Source organism: Psammomys obesus, unplaced genomic scaffold (assembly GCF_907164565.1).
Source record: "Psammomys obesus unplaced genomic scaffold, mPsaObe1.curated_primary_1811, whole genome shotgun sequence".
Lineage (NCBI taxonomy): Eukaryota > Metazoa > Chordata > Mammalia > Rodentia > Muridae > Psammomys > Psammomys obesus.
Window position 1 is genome coordinate 2,160,356 of NW_026592890.1, and position 22,362 is coordinate 2,182,717.

Below are 22,362 nucleotides of genomic sequence, written 5' to 3' on the forward strand. Positions count from 1 at the left end.
TCCCCCTACCCACCCACCCCCAGCTCATCAAGTTACATGAGGACTGAGTTTGCCCTCTTCCCCTGTGGCCTGGTAAGGCAGTCCCATCATTGAGAAATGATCAAAAAGCAGGCAACAGAGTCCACGTCTGAGTGGACCCACATGAAGCCTGAGCTGCCCATCGGCTACATATATGTAGAGACCCTAGGTCCAGTCCATGCATGGTCTTTGGTTGCTGCTTCAGACTCCACAGGCCCCTCTGGATCCTGGTTAGTTGGGTGTTTTGGTCTTCTTGTGAAGCTCTTGTCATCTCTAGGTCCTTTTATCCTTCTCATTTTTCCACAAGACTCTCTCCACTTCAGCCAATGTTTGGCTATGACTCTCAGCATCTGTTTGGAACCATTGCTGGGTGGAGCCTCTCAGAGGACAGCTCTGATAGGCTCCAATGACAGGTAATTTTTGATGAACTCTTGCGAATGAGTAGGCTAAGGCCATACTTCGTGTAGATTACCATTTTGCTAGACCCACGCCTTCTAATGATCAGTGCCAAAAAGAATAATGACATGGAACCAAAGAACAGTAATTTTTTATTGGTAACATTTGTTCATCAAAGTACGGGCTTCTTTACAACATCTTCATACATGTCTATCCATGTGTTTGGCTCACATTCATTCCACTCTACTTCTCTTGTCCCCCTCTTCTTTCTGCTTTACTCCATCTTCTTCTGAAATATTGTGTATATACATATATATGCATATAGGATACATTCATGTCATACATGTGAATATGTATGACATGCATATACACATATGAATGCATTACATATTTCAAATATGTAAGAAACATATTTATTTTTCTGCATTCTGGATTATTTCTTGATGATATAACTTAATGATCCCCAATTAGGTCCATTTCTCTACAAATGACATAATGTCAGTCTTCCTTAAGGCTGAATAAAACCAGTGTGTGTGTGTGTGTGTGCATGCGTGTGTGTGCGTGTGTGTGTGTGTGTGTGTGTGTGTTTGTGTGTGTGTGTGTGCGCGTGTGTGTGTGTCTGTGTATGTGTGTGTGCGTGTGTTTGTGTGTGTGTGTGTGCATGCGTGTGTTTGTGTGTGTGAAGCACGTGTGCGTGTCTGCCACGTTTTCCTTGTCTGTTTGTCTGTTGGTGGTCATCTTCTGAGGCTCTGACGTGGTTGCCGGCAATGTACAATATGTATGAGTCTGTGTCACACGATGACTTAGATTCTGTCGGTTTTATACTCGGGAGTTTTGTCTCACAGGCTCTAAGGCAAACACTGGGCTGTGCAAGATCCTAGGTTTAATTCTCAGTGTGCACGCTGTTGTACACACACTCTTTGGACATCTGTATATTACAGCCATCAAAGAGTAAAATAAATTGACAAAATAATAGTCGTCATTTTTTCTACTCAGTTCCATTTATTAAAATATTCTAAAACCTTAAAAAGGGGGGTAGAGAGATGGCTCAGAGGTTAAGAGCACTGTCTGCTCTTCCAGAGGTCCTGAGTTCAGTTCCCAGAAACTACATGGTGTCTCACAGTCATCTGTACTGGGATCTGATGCCCTCTCTGGCATGCACGTGACCTGAAGATAGAACCCTCATATATGTACAAATAAATAAATAAATGTTTTTTTAAAAAAACCTTAAAAATTTTATCTACTTAATTGTTTACATTGAAAGAGATCAAATCTTCAGAATATAATACTTTTTATCTTCTTTCTATTTCTTCATTTTGTCTCTAATTCCTTCCCTCTTGACACTGATGAGCTACATGTATAAAACTCTCCTGCATATGGTAGCGTAAGTAAGAAGAACATATACAGTTAGAGTCATGAGCAAATAAGGAGAATAAGCAATGAGACAAGATCTCAAAAAAAAGTGTCTTCCACACTAGGGCTTACCGACCACAGACCACAAAACAGCTCTTGGTATTCTAGAAAGGGATAGGGACAGAAACATCACAGCTGTCACAAGGCAAATCCAAACGCTCATTTAAGAGAGCAGCAAGATCTGGATAACTGAAGTTTATCATAAGGAGATCCTTACATGCTGTAGTGACAGAACCCTGACAGGTTACCCTGATCGGTTCCCTTAGGGAATCAGCAGCAGGAGGGTTTTGGCAATGGTAATCACTATGAAGAGCAATTAAAAATAATCACATTGAAGCAAACAGCACTTTTGCGTTGAGGCAGCAGAACATCAGTGGTCCTATGGGAGAGTCCCAGAATTCTTCAGCAGATGCAAAAGTCCAAAAGGAGTTCTCTGAAAGCAATGTGGGGATCCTTCAGTGTGTGGACAGTCATGAGTGTTTGTTGGCATGGGTGTGGTTTTTGAGCTTTCAGAAACCACACTATACAGAGGTGGAGCAATGCAATGAGGCTATGGCCCCTCCAAAGACATTTTTTTTCGAAAGAGACTTTCCCCAAGTGTGCATAATATCAGCTTTGCATTTGCGCTGTCTGCTGTTTCTCATACCAAAGACATTCCTGGATGTCATGGTAAAAAAAAAAAAAAAAAAAAAAAAAGCACACTGCAAGCATCAGCTGGCCAGAGTTGAGCTGAGGAGAGTGGACATGTTGATGTAAGGCTAACAGGGAAGCAACTCCACTTCATTACATTTGAAAGCAAGCATAGCCCGTAACCATGGGAAAGGCACAAAGCTTCGTAGGAAATAATATGAAGTATGCTTTAAATAAAATTCCAGAGAGTTCAAGTATATAACATGCCACATGGTTAGTGAATTTCGTGTGAGTATTTTTAAAGCAGGCATAACCAACAGCTTTCTTGAACATCACAAAAGAAAGAGTAGAATAAATCATCCACAGACTGTCTGGCTTTGAGAAATGCAATTTCCCGGAACATGCTAAGATAAATTGCTTGCTAGATGTAGTCCTCTGTAGATGAATGAGATACCATGTCAAGTTAGCTATAAGTAAATTAAAAGTTTTCTTTCCAGAGATAGAAAGTTGGACTAGAAATTTCTCAAAGTCTCAGTTAGATCACAAATGTAAGAATGACCAGGAAAGCTGCTGTGAGATTGTGTCTCCTAGAAACAGCAGAGAAGCTATATCCATACTACTTTTAACAAGATGGCTGCCTACGCAAGACCTGACAATGTAAATACTGATAGACATGCTAACTTAGAAAGGGGAATCTCGGGCTGGAGAGATGGCTCAGTGGTTAAGAGCACTGTCTGTTCTTCCAAAGGACCCGGGTTCAATTCCCAGCACCCACATGGCAGCTCACAACTGTCTGTACCACCAATTCCAAGGAATCTGACACCTTTACACTAATACACATAAAATAAAATTAAATAAATTAAAAAAAAAGAAGGGGGAATCTCAGAGTTCCACCCTTAAGCAAAGAGCTATAGGCAACTAATGACTGCTGATAGAGGGAGAGTTCGTGTTTTCAGAGATGATTCCCCCTAACTGGTTAGCCAATATACAGAAGTCATAATCACAGAAGCCACACTGAACAGGTTCAGCATGCTTTATATATATATATATATATATATATATATATATATATATATATATATATATATATATTTTTTTTTTGTGTGTGTGTGTGCAAAAAAAAAGAATAAAAAATAGGCTACCAATTGGAGAAAAAACTGGAGTCATTGGAGTTTTTTGGAGGGAAGGACATGGAAGGTTGGAGAAAGGAAAGGGAAGGAGGGAAATGATGTAATTGTATTTTAATTAAAATTTCTGATAAAGAATGTTAAAAAAACCAATAAACCAGGCTTAAACCCTGAATAGATATGTGCTCACTTCTACCCTGGATATTTTCTGGGACACACACACACACACACACACACACACACACACACACACACAATCAAAGATGACTACCCGTGGCTTACAGCGAAGACATCTTCACCTCACACATTCCTGTGTTCTCAGCTACAGCCATGTCACGCACATCTCGGGGACTACCCTATGGTCACATGTAAATTGCGTAGTAACTCCACAGTGATAATATTTTCAATGCCACCTGAATCCTGCCGGTGAGTGTAGAGAAAGACAATGAAGTACCGGTTTCCCCTGTGAGGCTGACCTCTCTGCCTGGGTATGCCTTACTCTCTCTGAGCTTAAGATGTGGATTTAAAATGTCTTTAATAAACTCTAATTCTGCTTCAGAAAAGGAAAGCATATTATGTTTGTGTGTAAGCTGAGACTTAGTCGATATTTGTGAATTAAGAAAATATTGAAACTATATTCTCACTCTGTACAGAACTGTATCTATACACACATGGCTCGAAGGTTGGACATTGTGTGCAAATGGCAAATCTGGGATTCAAACCAAGAGAGCTGGTTTAGCACCCACACTGCTTGTGTATAAAAGAGATTTCTGTTTCCCCTTCCTATAAAAGGAACTTGGCAGAGAAAAAAAATCTCTGTATCATTTAGAATATTGACCCATTATAGAGAAAGTTTCCTCAAAAAAAAAAAAATCTCTGGTTTCTTCTAGAAATAACTAAATGCTTAAGACCAGTGCACAGGAAGTATTTTTCCTAAGGTTCACGATGAGAGGACTTCTTTTTAAGACTTGGGCTCAGTAAACGTAGTGGAGGGTAACGGCAGCTGACTCGACACAACAAAACGTTATTTAAGACCAAAGCTAACTATAAAAATAGTGCAAATGCATGGATCATATCTATCTGAATGCAGCAGAGCGTCACTATATGCTTTTGAATATATTAAGTTCTTAAAACAACAAATTAACACAAAAAGATTATCAAGCTTGACTATTACTTACTGTGGATTTATAATTTTAGATTAGTGTATAAGATACTATCATTTACTAAGGTAAAATGCAGTGAAGAAAAATTTGGTTTTAACCCTATCTTTATAGATAGTGAATAATATCTCAGAATTACAAAAAGCAGGAATAAAATCATTTTTTCTGATATTTTAATAAACAGATTTTTTTCCAAATAAAACCAGCTCAAGCAGAAATAAAAAAATGTTAAATTATCAAGGGACCACTCCAGGACTACAACTGCTGTTAACATTTTTCATTTTAGGTATGTATTAGAAAACTTTCAAAGGTAATAAAATGATAGTGTTACTTTTTATCTTTTCTTTCTACTTACTTTTATGAACATCAAGAAGAAACTAGCAGTAGATAGTTTCTTTGATTGGAGAGTACAATTTGTTACATCACAAACTATGCCTGGCCTTTCACTAGTGAAGGTAAGGCTATGTTGACTGTTTGTTTGTTTAGCATTAAAGGGTTTTTTTTTAAAGGGTGGTTCTAATTTTTTTAGGATGGCATTTTAGAGTCAGATTCATTACCTTTAGTTACAAATATGTATTTACTAGTCCTTGGGCCAGAACACGGAGTTTTGCAGACGTTAGACTTCTGCCCTCTACCACTGAGCCATAGCATCAGTCCTACCATGGTATTTCCGTCTAGACTTACACCACATTGCTGGCACAAAAAAAAAAAAAAAAAAAAAAAAAAAAAAGAACTAAAAGAACGTAGTTACTCTTGTTGCTGTGACCTATAGAAAGAATGGTTTATTTGGCTTACAGCCCCAAAGGGATGTGAGTCCACCATTGTGAGAAAGTGTGGCAGCAGGCATGGTTGCAGGAAGTGGGTGATGATTGTTCACACAGTGAACCTTGCGCATGAAGCAGAGAGAGCAGGGCAAGATCTTAGCCTCCTAAGTCTACAGCGGTGACACACTTCCTCCAGCAAGGCTGTACCTCTTAAGTCTTCCTAAACAGCATCACCAATTGGGGACTAAGTGTCCAATTCCATAAGCCAATGGGGAACATTCTCATTCAAGCCATAACAGAGAGTAAGAGCTAAAGCAAAGACAATATAATATGAAGATCAAAATGTGGACCTTTGAATTACCAGCCTTCTTGTCATTCTGATTTAACTATCTTTTATCTATGCCTGCATGATGGAAGAGTGTTTATTTGTTGATCCTTTAATTTTTGTACATAAATTTTCTATTCCTATTTCTTAGTTCTTTTTAGTACTTAAGATTTATTATTGGGGTTGGGGATTTAGCTCAGTGATAGAGCTAAATCTAGCAAGCACAGGTCCTGTGTTCAGTCCTCAGCTTTTGAAAATAAAAAAAGATTTATTATCATTTGCACAAACACCTTAGGATAGGAAAATGTTAATGTTTTGCCAGTTGTCTTCAAGGATTTCCCCAGTGACTCTCCCTTTATGGAAACTACCCTTAGGCACACAGAAAATTTAAATGTGTGTTCAAATGGTGTTGTAACATCCTTCAAAAATTTTTTACTTTAAGTTTTGCATATTTTCAATGTTACAAATGACAAATATTCAAATACATATTTTTAAATGTTAAATTGCTTTTTGGTTTCATTCATTTGCTTATAACTATTTTGGTGACAACTAAATAAAATCTCTTGGTTTGTGTTCTATCTGAGAAGGGTGTTTAATCCTACTTCCTAATTTCTTTCTTTCCAGAATTCTTGACTGTTAGAATAAGAAGTGAAAATTAAAAAAAAAAAAATCAAAGCATTTCCATGAGTCTTTATAGCTCATGTTAAAATTGTTTTTCTTGCAATAAAAGCAGGCTAGAAGATTATGTAAGTCAAGGGAGTTCCAAAACATCCTCATTTTCTACTTAAAATTTTCTTTCCTGAGCTGAGGTCAGGTGCTTGCCGTGCAAACATGAGGAGCTGAATTTTTAGGCCTCTCGCCCACACAGCAGCCTGGCATGGCAGTGTGTGCCTACAGTGCTAGTGCCGGGCAGAGGCGGTTAGAGCTCGCGTGCTCACTGGCCAGCCAGTTCATCGGGAAGAGTGAGCTTCAGGGTGGGGACGAGTTGCAAACTCACAAATTAGGTGGATAAGTGAACAAAAAAAGGCCTCCTGACATCACCCTTTGCCCTCCAGGTGAGCACCAGCATGGGCGAACACCCCCACACTCCCTCTGCACACATACATTCTTATCTCCACCCATCCACGCACACACACACACACACACACACACACACACACGTTGTTTACTTGCAGTTGGTTTAGACAATCTTTGGCAGACTGACAATGGAAGCTGTATGAGCAACCATAGCAAAATAAAAGCCAAATAAAAAACAAACAGAAGGAATAAAGTAGGTACATTCCTATGAAATAACACGTTTTATATGTATTACTTTGAAAAAAATGAATACTTCATTCTAAAGTTACACACGATCCTGAAATTTAGCTGTTGTAAATTATTAAATCCAGGATAGCTAGAGCTACACGGAGAAATGTTGTCTTGAAAAACAAACAAACAAACAAACAAAGAAAAGAAGCCAGACATTTATCTGACTTAAAGTAGTGGGATTTAAATATACCTGAAAGGGAAGTTATAAGAGGATCCTGTATAACTTACCATGATAAATGCATATGGGAATTAGAAATGGAGGAGAGCAGAATAAAAATAAAAAGTCTCAAATTCCTATGAGATGGCTAAACAAAATGTCTCCGGAGGCATTCACTTGAAGCTTCTCCAGAAGGTGAAGGAACAGCTCCAGCTCTGACTTCAGTCATGTAAGCTGGGAAAGTCTGACTTTGAATTATGATCTCTAAAGGGCCCACAATTTCTGAGCCAAACCCTTAGACTGTGCAGATGACTCCCTGCTTTTGAGTATTAGACTGTTATACTGAAGTTATACTCATCCTTTCCACTTCAGATTACAATGAATAGATAAAATGTCCTGCAAAGAAAGGTCAAAAGGAAGCAATGATCCTCAGGGAAGCAGCTTTGGGGCAGTTCCACCTCAAGCTCAAGTCTTATGACTGAGGTCAATGGTATCTTCTTTCCTGAGGACTAGCTTTCCCTGAGGACTAGTACTAGAGAGAGATGAACAATGCCAAGAAATGGAAGCAATCAGCAATCCTACCCAGCTGTGGCATCTATGAACCACAAGAACAACCACCATAGAAAGACAATCCTGAAGGTGCAAAGGTGGCATTCATATTTTGGCAGTAACCAACAATTGTCTAATTGGACTTAAGACTCTACAGTGTGCAAATCATGTCCGGTTCTGGAAACCTAGCCAACTATCCAGTTCTAGTGTGATCATGGGTATTAGAGGAAAACCTACTACCTCTGTCCTCCTAAACCAGTATAATTCCTAACTGCAGAGAAATGCAGATCTTTCCTCTCATTAAAAAGAGATTTCTTTGCAGATGAAGACAACTGTTACGGAAACCCACAACCAGTCCAAACAAGGAGGAAAAACTGATCGTGTGGTACCCAGCCCAAGTAGATATTCTACAGCATAACCCCTACACATGGCTGAGGGATTTTAAGAGTGATAGAGCTAGGAAGTCTGTTACAAATTATTGTTTTCTATATCTGACAAGGAGTTACTCCTGTGAAATCTTAATAAGATGGTCACCTAAAGATCTATACAGTGACACTACCAGCTGACTTGCCCACATGGGAGAAATCTCATGGGGTCTCACCTCATGAAGAGCCATGCCCAATCAATCACGACTGAGAGGTGGGAAATTAATCTTCTCTATGGGTGAGCCCCTGATTGGTTATCCAATCCCAAGTGGTTATCCCTAAACACATAGACATAAAAACAGTGTGAAATGAACTCAACAGATTGTATTTATGTATAACCAAAGAAGATGAGGGGATAAAATTAGGAGAAAGTGAGCGATATGAAAGGATTTGAAGAGGATAATGAGGTGAAAATGATGCAAATACAGTACTTATAAAATTCTCAATAAAGTAAAATACATGTGAAAAAAGAGCACTGGCTGCTCTTGAAAAGAACTTGTGTTCCATTCCCAGCACATGGTGCCCCACAAGGACCTATAACTCAGGTTTCAGGGGACCTGACTCCCTATTCTGGCCTCTATGGGCACTGTAGGCAAGTGCTGTGCTTATGTACATGTAGGCACAGCATTCACACACCTAAAATAAACTTTTTTTTAATCTATAACACATGGGACAGAATAGTAAAAAGAAATAATGACCCATACCCCCCATATAATTTCTATTATGACATTTATGTGTATTTCTGAAAGGTTGTGTGTGCATTCATGTGATATGTCTCAAGCTAGCATAATAACCTCAAGGGAATTGCTAGCTTTATAAAAATTAATGCTTAATAAATCTCCATTTCAACATATACAATGAAGTTGTAAGTATTCAAATGCATATATCATAACTTACTTTGCTAAATGTAAGTAAAATAAATGCTGGCCAACTGTAAATCAGACCACATGATATACGGTAGATACCGTAGTGAAGGCCAGAGACCAGGCAGGAAACAGAACGAGTGGTCTGCCTCTTTTTTCTTTTATTGAAAATATTTTCATTACATTATATATCCTGATTATTGTTTCCCCTTCCTCTACTCCTCCCAGTTCATCTCCTTCTCCTCTCCCATCTAAATCCACTCCTTTTCTGTCTCATTAGAAAACAAACAGACTTCTAAGGGATAATAATAAAATAAAATAGAATGAACAAAAGCTAACATTGGAATTGAACAAAACAAACAGAAGCAAAAGAGACTAACAGAAGGCACAAGAATCAGAGACCCGCTCGTTCACACACTCAGGAATTCCATAAAACTGCTAAAGTGGACCTGGTGCAGACGAAGGTCCTTTTCACGCTGCCTCATTCTCTGAGTTCATGAGTGTGTCGATCCTACTGATTTATAGGGCCTTGTATTGTTGCTTCACCTTTTCCCTTGGACTCTTACACTCTTAGGTACTACTCTTCAGTAGGGTTTCCTGATCACTCAGGGAAGGGATTTGATAGAGACATCTCTCTTAGGACCGAGTGTTCCAAGGTCTACTCTCTGTTTAATGTCTGGCTGTGGGTGTCTGTATTTGTTCCCAGCTTCTCTGGTGATAGCTGAGCAAGGCACTTATCTATGAGTACAGCAGAATATCATTAGGAATCATTTTATTGCTACTTTTTACTTTCTTTTTTTTTTTAAAGAAGATAGTATTTGGTTTTCCCGTAGGTCCCTGGCTCTCTAGTCTCGGGTTCCTGCTCACTGAAACAGCATCAGGTATAGGTTTCTTCTGATGGAGTAGGCCTTAAACCAAATCATGTGTTGGTTGCTTACTTCCAGCAAGCTTTGTGCCGCCGCTACCCTATCGCTTACCTTGCAGGAAGCATATCATCATATGTCAAGGGTTTGTAGCTGGCTTGGTGTTGACCTTTCTCTTTTGGTAGCATGCAGAGCACCTTCCTGTATCAAAGATGCTAGCTCATAGGGTTGACTGTCTCAGGTAGGCGCCAGCTTGGTTTCTGCACGTTCAGTGGGTTGTGGGAGTGTTGTCTTCAGCAATGAGGCCGTGCTGTCAGGTGGTAGAGAGCAACATATGGTCTTGACTACACCAGGTTTGTTGGGGGATTCCCCCGGGACCCTTTGGCCACAATTCAACAAGATGTAACCCAGTCCTGAGACCAGAAATATTACTGATGGCAAAGGATGGACAGATGAGGCTTTCCTCCCCCCATTATTTGGCCACTTCATTCAAATTGCCTTCATCTGTGCATATTTTTAGAAAGTCTCTACATTGCCAGGTTTTTTAGACTACCTCTCGAATGGTGCTTAATTTTACCTGTCTCCCCCTATATTTTCTCCCTCATCCCCCCCATCCTACCAATCACATATGATTTGCTTATTCTAGCTACTCCTCATTCATCCATAACTAAGGAGATGTATCTGCCCTCCCTAGTCCCTTACTCTATACCTTACCTTGTATTTACACAGATGATAACTTGGTTATCATTCACTTAACAGCTAATATAAGTGAAGAGGCACCATACTTGTCTTCCTGGGTCGGGGTTAACCCATTCCAGATGGATTTTTTTCTACACCGGCCCCCACCCATCCATGTACTTACAAATTTTGTCATTTCCTTTCTTTTAACAGCTGAGTAATACTCCACTGTGTAAATGTGTCATATTTTTTAATCTATTCATTCCTCTGTTGAGGGACATTTAGCTTGTTTCGAAATTTGAGTTGTTATACATAGAGCAGCAATGAACATGATTGAATGTGATATAATGAAGTATCCTTTGGGTACATGCGGAAGGATGGTATAGCTGGACCGTCAGGTAGATCGATCTCCATCTTTCTGAGGCACCACCGCACTGATCTCCTTAGTGGTTATATAAGTTTGTATCGCCACTAGCAAGGGGTGAACACTCTCTTTGTTCCATGTCCTTGCCAGCAAGAGCTGTCATTTGTTTTATCGATTTTAGCTATTCTGACAGGTGTAAGATGAAATCTCATAGTAGGTTTGATTTGCATTTCCCTGATGGCTAAGGATCTTGAACATGTCTCTCAGTTTTTCCCAGTCATTTGAGTTTCCTCTTTGGTGAATTCTCTGTTTAGATATGTATCCTATTTTAATTGAGTTATTTGTTTTCTTTATATCTAGCTTTTTGTGTTCTTTCTATATTTTGTATATTAGCCCCTAATCCCATGTGGAGCTGGTAAAAATCTTTTCCCATTCTGCATTCTGCCTCTTTGAATGATGATGTCCTTTGCCATGCAGGAATTTCAGTGATAAAGAATGAAGAATGCGAGGAGTTGGAAGGGAGGCTGCGGTTCAGCAGACAACGAGCAAAGAGGGAGGGAGGCCCCGGCGGAGGGCCTGCTACAGGGCTGTGGATGAGACTGGAGGATTGAACTTGGAGGAGTGGAGGGGGAGGTGGCAACCTGAAGTTCAGCTACCTGCTTCCCTGGATGGAGTACCAGCTGACCTTCTTAATTTGAGCTATCTTCCAAGGCTTAGATGATTTCCATACTCTGCTACAAAGCCATTGCTTTGTATAGGAAATTAAGTTTGGTTCACAATAATTTAGATTAGTAATTAATTAGGCTCATAAATTAATCAGGCTGAATTTCTGGAAATGAAATTTCTGAGTCAAATATAGGATAAATGTTCAAGTATTTTTAGCACATATATATATATCATATTTTTCCAAATTAACCTGAATAGTTTATAGTTTTCATTTTTTAAATTGCTGTCCACTGAAAGTACTATTATAATTTCTAAATAAATTTTATCTTCATATTTTTAATCATCTGAGTAAGCATGAGTTTTGCTTACTTTAAAAAAATGCAATAATGCTGAACTTACTAGTATAAAATAACCCTTTACATATTTTAATGATTTTGTCCATCATAGTTTGCCTTTGGACAAAAGCTGACAAAGAGTCACCTCCATGCCCAATGCTGAAGTGGAAATCTGGTTATCTTCCATGAATAATGAGGACTTTCTTTGACACCTCTGTCTGCCTCAGCTCAAGATTCAGCAGCATCCTGCTCCTGTGCAACCTTCACTGTGCCCCAGCCAAAACAGTCACTCAGCTCATGTGGACAGAGGAGCTGAGCCCATAGCCTCACTGCTAGTGTTCTGGCACAAACTGGAGATGCAGCTTCATCCTTTCCACTCCTTCCTCTCAATAAGTGTGGAGAAACTAGGACACCGTTGAGATCCCTAACGTAGCAGCCTTTGTGTTTCTTTAGGGCATTCAACTTCTGACCAAAGGTGCTGACTATGAACGTCAGCGACTTTTCTCACTGCGGTGACTCAATTCCCAACCCAAGCGATTGAAAGGAAAGGTTGCTTTGGCTCGCAGTTTGAGAGAATCTATCGTGGAAAGCATGGTGGCAGGATGGCCCAGTACCTGGTCATGTTGTGTTCATATCAGGGAGCAGAAAGGCACGAATGCCATTGTGAGGCTTGCTCTCTCCTTCTCCTTCCTCGTTTCTTTAATCAGCTAAGGGCCTTAGTCCACAACATGCTGCTGGCCACACTTCCGTTAAGTCCACCAGGAAACATCCTCTCAGACACAACATAGAGATCGGTTTCTTAGGTAATTCCAAAAGTAGTCAAGATGCAGACAGATTTAACCATCACAGTGGGTGTTCTGAGTAAGGAGCTGGCAGGCAGTTTAGGTCAAGATGACTGAGAGAGTGTAAGGTAAAGATCTAATGAAGGCAGTTTTCTGGGAGGGAGGCAATTTCCTGTGGCTGTGATAAATAACATGGGCCAAACAGGCTGAAGGCAGGAAGGGGTGTGTTTCATCTTACAGGTCCAGGTCATAATCTGACACTGAGGGACATCAAGTCAGGCACTAGGAGACTGGCTTGCTTTATCCCACACAAGCATTACCTCTAGCCAATGAACTAGTTCACAGCAGAGGAGTACAGCAAGGAGCATGGAGAAAGCCACTTGAGAGCTGGCTTATGGGCCAGCATCTGCTCAGTTGCCTTTTTTTAATACAGGACAGGACTATTTGCCGGAGATGATGTTGCCTGCTGTGGGCCACGCTCTTCTACATCAATAACTATCAAGACAACCCCCACAGACATAACCATAGTCCAAAAGCAACACAATTCCTCAATCAAAAAAGCTCTCTTCTCAAATGATTATAGGTTATAACAAGTTGACAGATAAACCCAACCAGGACAGGAAATAACACAAACTCTTCCAGTTGCAAAGAAAGCTAGACTGGGTAGAGGAAAAGCTGAACCACAAGGTAGCTTTTTATGCAGGGTTTGGCCGATGCCATAGGGAATTCTGGGACTACTCTGACTTTTCAGAGTCTTTCCAAGCTGAGGCAACCTGGTTATGACCGCCACTGGACTACTGCTTGGGTAAAGTAAAGAAGCATGACCTTGAACAAGCTGATTCTTGTTTTTAAGATGAGTTCAACAATGCCAAAATGACCTACCACCACTCCCAGCACAGCTACTTAGGTTCTGAGGGGGTAGAGGAATCTAGGCACTGTTGTATGGCACTCACACATTCTACATCATGCACATGTGACACTTTCTTATAATTTCTTTCAGTCTAGGAAATCTTGACAGAACAACAGAGATAAAGCATGGTCTGTCTTACCACTTCGCTGTTTAATCTCAGCTGTCTATTGAGGCTGTCATGCAGTTTGCAACTTAGGCTCAGATGGTGCTCTGCTGCCTAGACTGCTCAGCTGGGGCACCCTGCTGCATGCCCAGCAGAGAAGCAGAACACCGTCTCTTCTCTGTCTGTTCCTTTCTCAGAAGGTTCTATTCTATTTCTCCACTTCCTAAACAAGAGTAAAAAGGAGAGCCACCAATAAAAAGTGTAGACTTAACTTGAATGGAACCCTTGTGGTACACCCGGGTGGAAGAAAACTCTTTGTCCTCAAAAGATTTCCAAAGAGAACTATTGCAGGAATGGGGCTACAGCCCTTCAAAGGGTTGATCCTACTTCTGCCTTCCAGGTCCAGAGCTCAAGCAGTATACTTACTGGGCAGCAACCTCTGGGAGGTGCAGAGAAAAACTATACAGTGTTTAAGCACCGAAGGGGCCATATCCTCTCCGCCCCTGTCCCTATCACTTCTGTCACTGCAGCGTGCTCTCTGTTGGGTGGATTGTTAACTAGAAGATTTCACAGTCAACTTGAAGAGAGAGAGAAAACAACCCCATGTCTCACGTGAAGTCACCTGCCTCTTTTGGATATGGAGTTGCTATAAGGTCTCAAAATGGTAGCATCTTAAATCCTTTTTGTTAGTTGAAAGCTGGTTTTATGTGTTAGGATGAGGGCATTGGTCTCACTGACTAAGAACTGCCATGAAATGGTTCAGCTATAGGATATTAGAATGGGGATTAAGAAGAGATAAGTTGTTCAAAAGCTGTAGCTCCTGCTTTCTAGAAGTTCAGTATCTTTCCTAAGTGCCAAGTGGCAGAAGCTAGGGGAATATGCGTGCTGCGTTTGCTGTTCCATGCCTGGCAAATTCCCAAGCCATCGTCTTATGTGGGACTTCTACCAGCACAATGACCTTTCCTCTGGACATGTGTCAGCAGCCAATCCAGCCTCCTTTCCTAAAGGAACTTGGGTGACATCAAGGGCTAGTGTGGGCTTCTGATTGATTTATGTTTCAACCACATTCTTCAGAAAGCAACTGCTCATCAATCAGACAGCTTGCTAGGAGCTAAAATGACCTTTCTTTGTGCTTGATGCAGAAAGGTTTGAAGATTTGCTTAAGGAAGACACTGATGTTGATACTAGAAATTGGATAGAACTGCCAAAGATGGATCAGGACAGATGGCTGTTGATGGCAAGGGGAACCTACTCCATCCAGCACCTTCATGACCAGATTTTTGTCTTTTTAAGCTGTTTTTGAGACTACATGTGGTTCAGGGTCTGGAAAGCTTGTCCTGGCTATTGCAAAATAGCAGGGTAAATATCCGGAGCTCATGTTGTATCAAAGCATTTGCTCAAATTTCTGTTTCCACAGAAAATGTAATCCTAGTTATTGATGTGCAAACGCAATTGTTTTCAGACTTAAGTCCCATCATCTCATGGTTTGCCTACTCCTTCCTGTCCAGTACTCTTTCCACTTGCCTTGCTGTATCTTGTAGAATCTAGATACGAAGTGAAGCCATGCTGCCCTCTGCTGTTTTGTCTCAGCGTAGTAGAGTAGGTGTCTACATTCTAGACCTCACCCTGACAGTTCTCACCAGCCCCAGAGCACAGAGGTGCCTCCTCACCAGGTTCTTCTCTGAAGAAGGGTGCAGTGGTGCAGAGCCCATGAGAACATGCCCAACAGGTATTCTTGTCCAAGTATCTACTCTAACAGAGGTAGCAGAAGTTCCAAGCCAGCCACTAGACATTACTGTGTCCCATTTCCTCCACTAGGAAGTCTAGGAGACCACAGATTTAAAGACTGGCTACTCAGGAGACAGGCACACAGTGGAAAGACATGCAGGACCAATGACACCGCGAAGGTGATAGGGTTTGTTTTAAATTTATAACAAACATTATTATATTTATTTAATTATTATTCTCTCCTTAAACTCTCGTATCTTAGGACTTTCTTAAGTTATGATTTCGCTACAACTTCCTCCTTTCTCGTCTATTTTCAGAAATGTTTCTAATAAATAACTTTAACAATATATGAATGAATCACAGAATTCACAGTACAGAAATGTACATGTATTTTAAAGCAAAAGGATTATGAAATGGATAATCTCTGTAGGATTCCCAGCATTGCTGAATAGGGTGGGTGATGATGAAGAGGTTGTTCTCAGTCATGTTCCTGAAATCAGCGTGTCCAGTTGCTTAAAATTAATTAAATTAGTTACTTTTCTCATTTCTGTGACAAAATACCTAACAATAATCAACTTAAGGTTTATTCTGACTCACTGTCCATCATGACAGGAAAAGCATGGAACCCTAATCATGACACAGCTGAGCGTATTTCATCTGCAGTCAGTAAGCAGAGAGAGATGAATGGGGGCACTTTGCTCATTTTCCTCATTTATTCAGCCCAGGGCCATGACCATGGGAGGGGCTGGCCACATTCAGGGTGGGTTTTTCCTCCTCAGCTAAACCTCTCTCGGGACACCCTCACAAATATACCAAAAGCTGTGCCTCAGTAAAGCCCCAAGCATTTTCTTAACCAATCAAATTGACAATTAAAATGATCCCTCACATTCATTAGGAAATGCCAGAACACTAAATTAATTCTGATAGAATAATTTAAAGGAAAAATTAATCAATACTGTAATACTGCTTTCACCAAATCACTGATATGACAAGAATATTAGAATTCTGAAAACAAATCAAATTCTCAAAGTTAAAAGAATGAGAAGTAAAGAGGTTTGGTTACTCAAATGTCCTTAGTTGTAACAAACAGCTGAAATCATCACTTTACACAAAGGAAAGTGTTCTTTTTGGCTCACGATGCTGTGGGGTTCAGCCCCTGATGGCTGACCAACTTAGTTCTTTGGGGCCTATGGTGCAGAAGCATGGAAGAGATGCTGAAAAGCATGTGGGGTTGTGCTAGGGACACACCATCCCTTCAATGGCGTGTTTCTTAATCAAGACCTCCTTATCTGTATCTCAGTACCCAGTGCTCAACCTTTTCTCTCCTCCCTGCCAAGCCCAGCCTCTGGTAATAGCCCTTCTCAACATCCATGACATCAGCTCTTAGATCCCTCATGGGAGGTAACGTGTCTCTCATCTTTCTGTGCCTTGCTAGCTTCACTTAACATGAAAACCTACAGTTTTATCCATGTTCCTGCAGATGACAAATAGAAAATATAAGAAAGAAATTGCTTTGAATGTCTTTACCATAAATCAATATTGAATATTTAAGGCGACAAACTTCCCCTGACTTGAAAGTTACACAGTGCACACATGTCAAGACATCAGCACACATATGTGTCAAAACATCAAAATGATCCAATAGAAAGAAAAGGGAAATGCAAGTATGGATACATTTTCCTAACATGATAGAGCATAGAGCATACTTTCGTGAATATTTTAGATTACTTTTATCGTGTTATATTAAATATTATATATACAGATAAAACATGCGTGCATACATTTAAGTTATATTACAACTTAATTATTCAAACTATAGTAATGAAGGCTATTAAGATATAGTTTATAAATATTTTCTTAAATAGGAAGTTCTAAACTAGAGGCTGAGAAGTGCTTTTCAAAATATTTCTTTATGGGATGGAGAGATGGCTCAGTGGTTAAGAGCACTGGCTGCTTTTCCAGAAGACCTGGGTTCAAATCTCAGATCCCACATGGCAGCTCAAGCTGTCTGTAACTCCATTTCTAGAGGACCTGGCACCCTCACAGGCAAAACACCAACACACACAAAAATAAATAAATCTTAAAAAGCCTTTCTTTATCTATATCATATGTGTGCGTCTACATGCACATGTATGTGCTGTATGTAGAGGACAGAGGAGGGCTTTGGCTCTGGGCTGGAGTCTCAGAAGGTTGTGAACTGTCATGTGGGTGCTGAGGGCCAATCCTAAATCCTATGGAAGAGCAGCCAGTGAGTTTAACTACTGAGCTTTTTCTCCATCCCCAAGAAGCCTTATTTAATGAAAGCAGAGAAAATATCAGGATTTGAAGGTTTCAGGGTATTTGTTGTAGTTCAAAAGAAGCCACATCATGTATGTATGTGACAAGTATTTCCATGGTCCAATCAACAAAATAGGAACATGGATATTAATATTGTATATAATCTTCTGTGTCCAAATACTTTTATGCCTTGATCACCTAAAGATGTAAGTGCCACTCTCAACTCGAGAGATATAAAACGCAAAGGGCTAAGTCTATGTGCTCCTACACACAGGTCCACTCCTCTGGCTTCCTATGGTAACCATGATGTCGGGTCTGTGAGCCGGAGTTGAGTGCAGGCAAATCACACAGATGTCACAGACACAGGCCAAAGACTAGTGAGGGTTTCACTCCCGCTGCTGACAGTGGTGCTCAGGTAGCCATTTGCAGTAAGAAAGTGAGGGCAAACCTGCATTTCTCTCTTAGCTTCAGAGTCCCTTCCACATGACCTCCCTTCATAGCGACAGTTTTCTGACGTTGCTCTTGGTTCCTTTGCTAAGAAGTGGGAGAGGAGGTGCTGATATCTTCACGGGCTGTTTGCTCACCTGACATGTTACCAGCTCTTAATGCAAAGACACACCCTCAAAGACCTGCATTCTGATCCTATAGCCATTGCCAGATGTGCGAGTGATGCCAAAGCTACTGTAGGCTTCAGCATATTTATTTGGAAAAGGAATATATCATCTCTGCTGTACAGATGGGTGAGTTTTCTTTGTGTGGGTGTGTGATTTTTTTTTTTTTGGTGATTAAAATTTTCTTTTATTATTACAATTTATTTATTATTACTATTTATTTACTTTGGATCCCAGCTGTATCCCACTCCTTCAGCCCCTCTCAATCCCACGCTCCCTTAGTCTTCTTCTCCCATACTCTTCCCCCAGTCCACTGATAGGAGAGGTTGTCCTTCTCTTCCATCTGACCCTAGCCTATCAGGTCTCATCAGGACTGGCTGCATTGTCTTCCTCTATGGCCTGGTAAGGCTGCTTCCCCCTCAGGGGGAGGTGATCAAAGAGCCAGCCACTGAGTTCATGTCAAGAGACAGACCCTGTTCCCCTACTAGAGAACCCACTTGGACACTGAGATGCCACGGGCTACCTCTGAGCAAGGGGTCAGGGTTATCTCCATGCGTGATCCTTGGTTGGAATATCTGTCTTTGCAAAGGCCCCTGTGCCCAGATATCTTGGTTCTGTTGTTCTCCTTGTGGAGCTCCAGTCCCCTCCAGGTCTTTCTATCTCCCCCTTCTTTCCTAAGATTCTCTGCACTCTGCCCAAAGTTTGGCTATGAATCTGCTTTGATACCCTGCTGGGTAGGCCCTCTGTTGGTAGGCTCCTGTCCTGTTCCTTGTTTTCTCCCTTTTCAGACGTTTATCCCATTTGCTTTCTGAGTGCGGGTTAAGCAACTTCCCTAGGGTCTTCCTTTTTGCTTAGCTTCTAAAGGAGTATAGATTTTAGTATGTTCATACTATGTTATATGACTAATATCCACTTATAAGTGAGTATATGCCATGTGGGTCTTTCTGTTCCTGAGATACCTCACTCAGGATGATCTTTTTTAGTTCCCAGCATTTGTCTACAAATTTCATGATTTCCTCATTTTTAATTGCTGAGTAGTATTCCATTGTGTAAATGTACCACAATTTCTGTATTCATTCCTCAAAAGAGGGACATCTGGGTTCTTTTCAGTTTCTGGCTATTACAAATAAAGCCTCTACAAACATGGTTGAACAAATGTCCTTGTTGTGTACTTAAGCATATTTTGGATATTTGCCTAGGAGTGATATAGGCTGGATTAAACTATTCCTAATTTTCTGAGAAAGCACTAGATTGATTTCCAAAGTGGTTGTACAAGTTTACATTCCCACCAGCAATGGAGGAGTGTTCCCCTTTCTCTACATCCTCTCCAGCATGTATTGTCACTTGAGTATTTGATCTTAGCCACTCTGATGGGTGTAAGGCGAAATCTAAGGGTCATTTTGCCTTGCATTTCCCTGTTGACTAAAGACATTGAGCATTTCTTTAAGTGTTTCTCTGCCATTCTGTATTCTTCCATAGAGGATTTTCTGTTTAGCTCTATACCCCATTTTTAATTGGAGTACTTGATTTGTTGCTTTTTAACTTCTTTAGTTATTTTTATATTCTGGATATTAGCCCTCTCTCAAATATACGGTTGGTGACGATACTTTCCCAGACTGTAGGCTATTGTTTTGTTCTGATGACAGTGTCCTTTGCTTTACAGAAGCGTTGCCATTTCATGAGGTCCAATTTATTGATTGTTGCTCTTAGAGCCTGTGCTGTTGGTGTTCTGTTCCCGAAGTTGTCTCCTGTACCAATGAGTTCTAGGCTCTCTTCGATTTTTTTCTTCTCACCGATTTAGTGTGTCTGGTTTTATGTTGAGGTCTTTGATCCACTTGGACTTTAATTTTGTGCAGGGTGATATGTATGGATCTATTTTCATTTTTCTGCATGTAGACATCCAACACCATTTGTTGAAGATGTTGTCTTTTTTCCATTGTATGGTTTTGGCTTCTTTGTCAAAAATCAAGAATCTGTAAGTGTGTGGGTTTATTTCTAGATCTTCTGTTCAGTTCCATTGATCCACCATTCTGTTTCTATGCCAATACCATGCAATTTTTATTACTATTGCTCTGTAGTACAGCTTCAGATCAGGGATGGAGATACCTCCAAATGACCGGTTGTTGTAAGGATCGTTTCGGCAATTCTGGGTTGTTTTTTTTTTTTTTTTTTTTTTTTTCGTTTTTCCATAAGAAGTTGAGAATTTTTCTTTCAAGTTCTGTAACGAATTGTGTTAGTATTTTGATGGTAATTGCATTGAACCTGTAGATTGCTTTTGGCAGTATGGGCATTTTCACTATGTTAATCATATTGATACATTTGCACGGGAGAGCTTTCCATCTTCTGATATCTTCTTTTTTCTTTCTTCAGAGACTTGAGTTTTTGTTTTTGTTTTTTTTTTTCGAACAGGGCTTTTACTTGCTTGGTTAGAGTCACACCAAGGTACTTTATGTTATTAGTGGCGTTTTCCTAATTTCTTTCTCAGTCCCTTTGTCTTTGGTATACAGGAGGGCTTATGATTTTTTTTTTTTTGAGAACTCTTTCAGCTGATAAACACTTTTAGCAAAGTGTTTTTTTTTATTTTTTTTAAAAAATCTGTTAGTTAAGACTTTGAACTGCAGATGGTGCTGTTATTCTATTTGAAATAATTTTATGTCCTGTTTAAATTCATAGCAAGAACTATTTTTTTATTTAGTCTATTTTCCTCCATAGGTAAGAAAATTAAATTCCCTTTATTATTTTTATTGTGATGATGGGAAAAAGTTTTTATTATTGTAAAAATATATCATGGTTACTCATCATGATTCTGAGCACTTGTTTAGAGCAAAGGATGAGAAACCTTAATGTCATTTTTCTGCTTCTCATTCAGGATCGATTCCTCTGTGATCCTTAATCTATTTTGCCTGTGCAGCTTTTAAATGAAATTGTTTCACTGAGGATTTGGTGACAAGGCACTCAGAATAAAAAAATATATATATGAAAACCATTTTAACTTCTAGTTTGTAACAATTGATTTAAAAAAAAAAAAGATTTCCTGGAATTAAGCCACAGGAACTCTGGCTTAAGTCAGAGCTGTCAACTGGAAAACAAAATTCCAGACATTTTGAAGTTTAATTCATTTAATTTTTCTTGTAACTAGATTAGACAATATGATTAAGCCTAGCAAGATAACTCACTGCATCAGTCTGCCTTGGGCACAACAAGGAGATACTAAAATCTTGGAGTAGAGGAAAGTAGAGGGGATTGAGAACTATATTTTCCCAAGAAAAACACAAAAGGAATATAATAGAATGCACACCCCACAACTTTTAAATGAAGTGACATTGTCTGTTTTCTGTGACAGTCTTAGGATAGCTGCATTTTCACGCTAAGTCCCAATTAAATGTATGTCAGGCTACTTTGGCTGTAAAACCAACAAAGAGAAATTAAGCAATCATCACAATACTCCTCAAAGGTTTTCTAACTCATCCTTTGAAATCACCTTTATGAGTCAGGGATGTTCAAATTCTGAAGTAGGGTGAGTTTTGAGGGCAGCATAGGAAACAAAGTGATTCAACGTTATACAAAGACATAAAATGAAGATAATACCTTTGAAGAGAAAGAGAAATTTAACCCCTGGAGTATACAGTCTGATCACTATTTATTTTTGGAACACTTGATATAATATGTGAAGAAAAGCAGTGGGAATTACAGTATTTTAAATGAAGTGTGGAAGAATGATAACGCCATTGCTTAAACAACAGTGTTCAGTGTGCATACTGTAGCCTCCTGGAAACTCGATGAACCTCTCCCCTGAGAACTAGCCTCAGCATAAAAGAAATGTAATAACAAGAGGAAAAATCATTTGTGGTTGCTTTTAAAAATGGGATAGGTTTCAAGAAAACTTTAATTTGTATCTACATAAACAGTG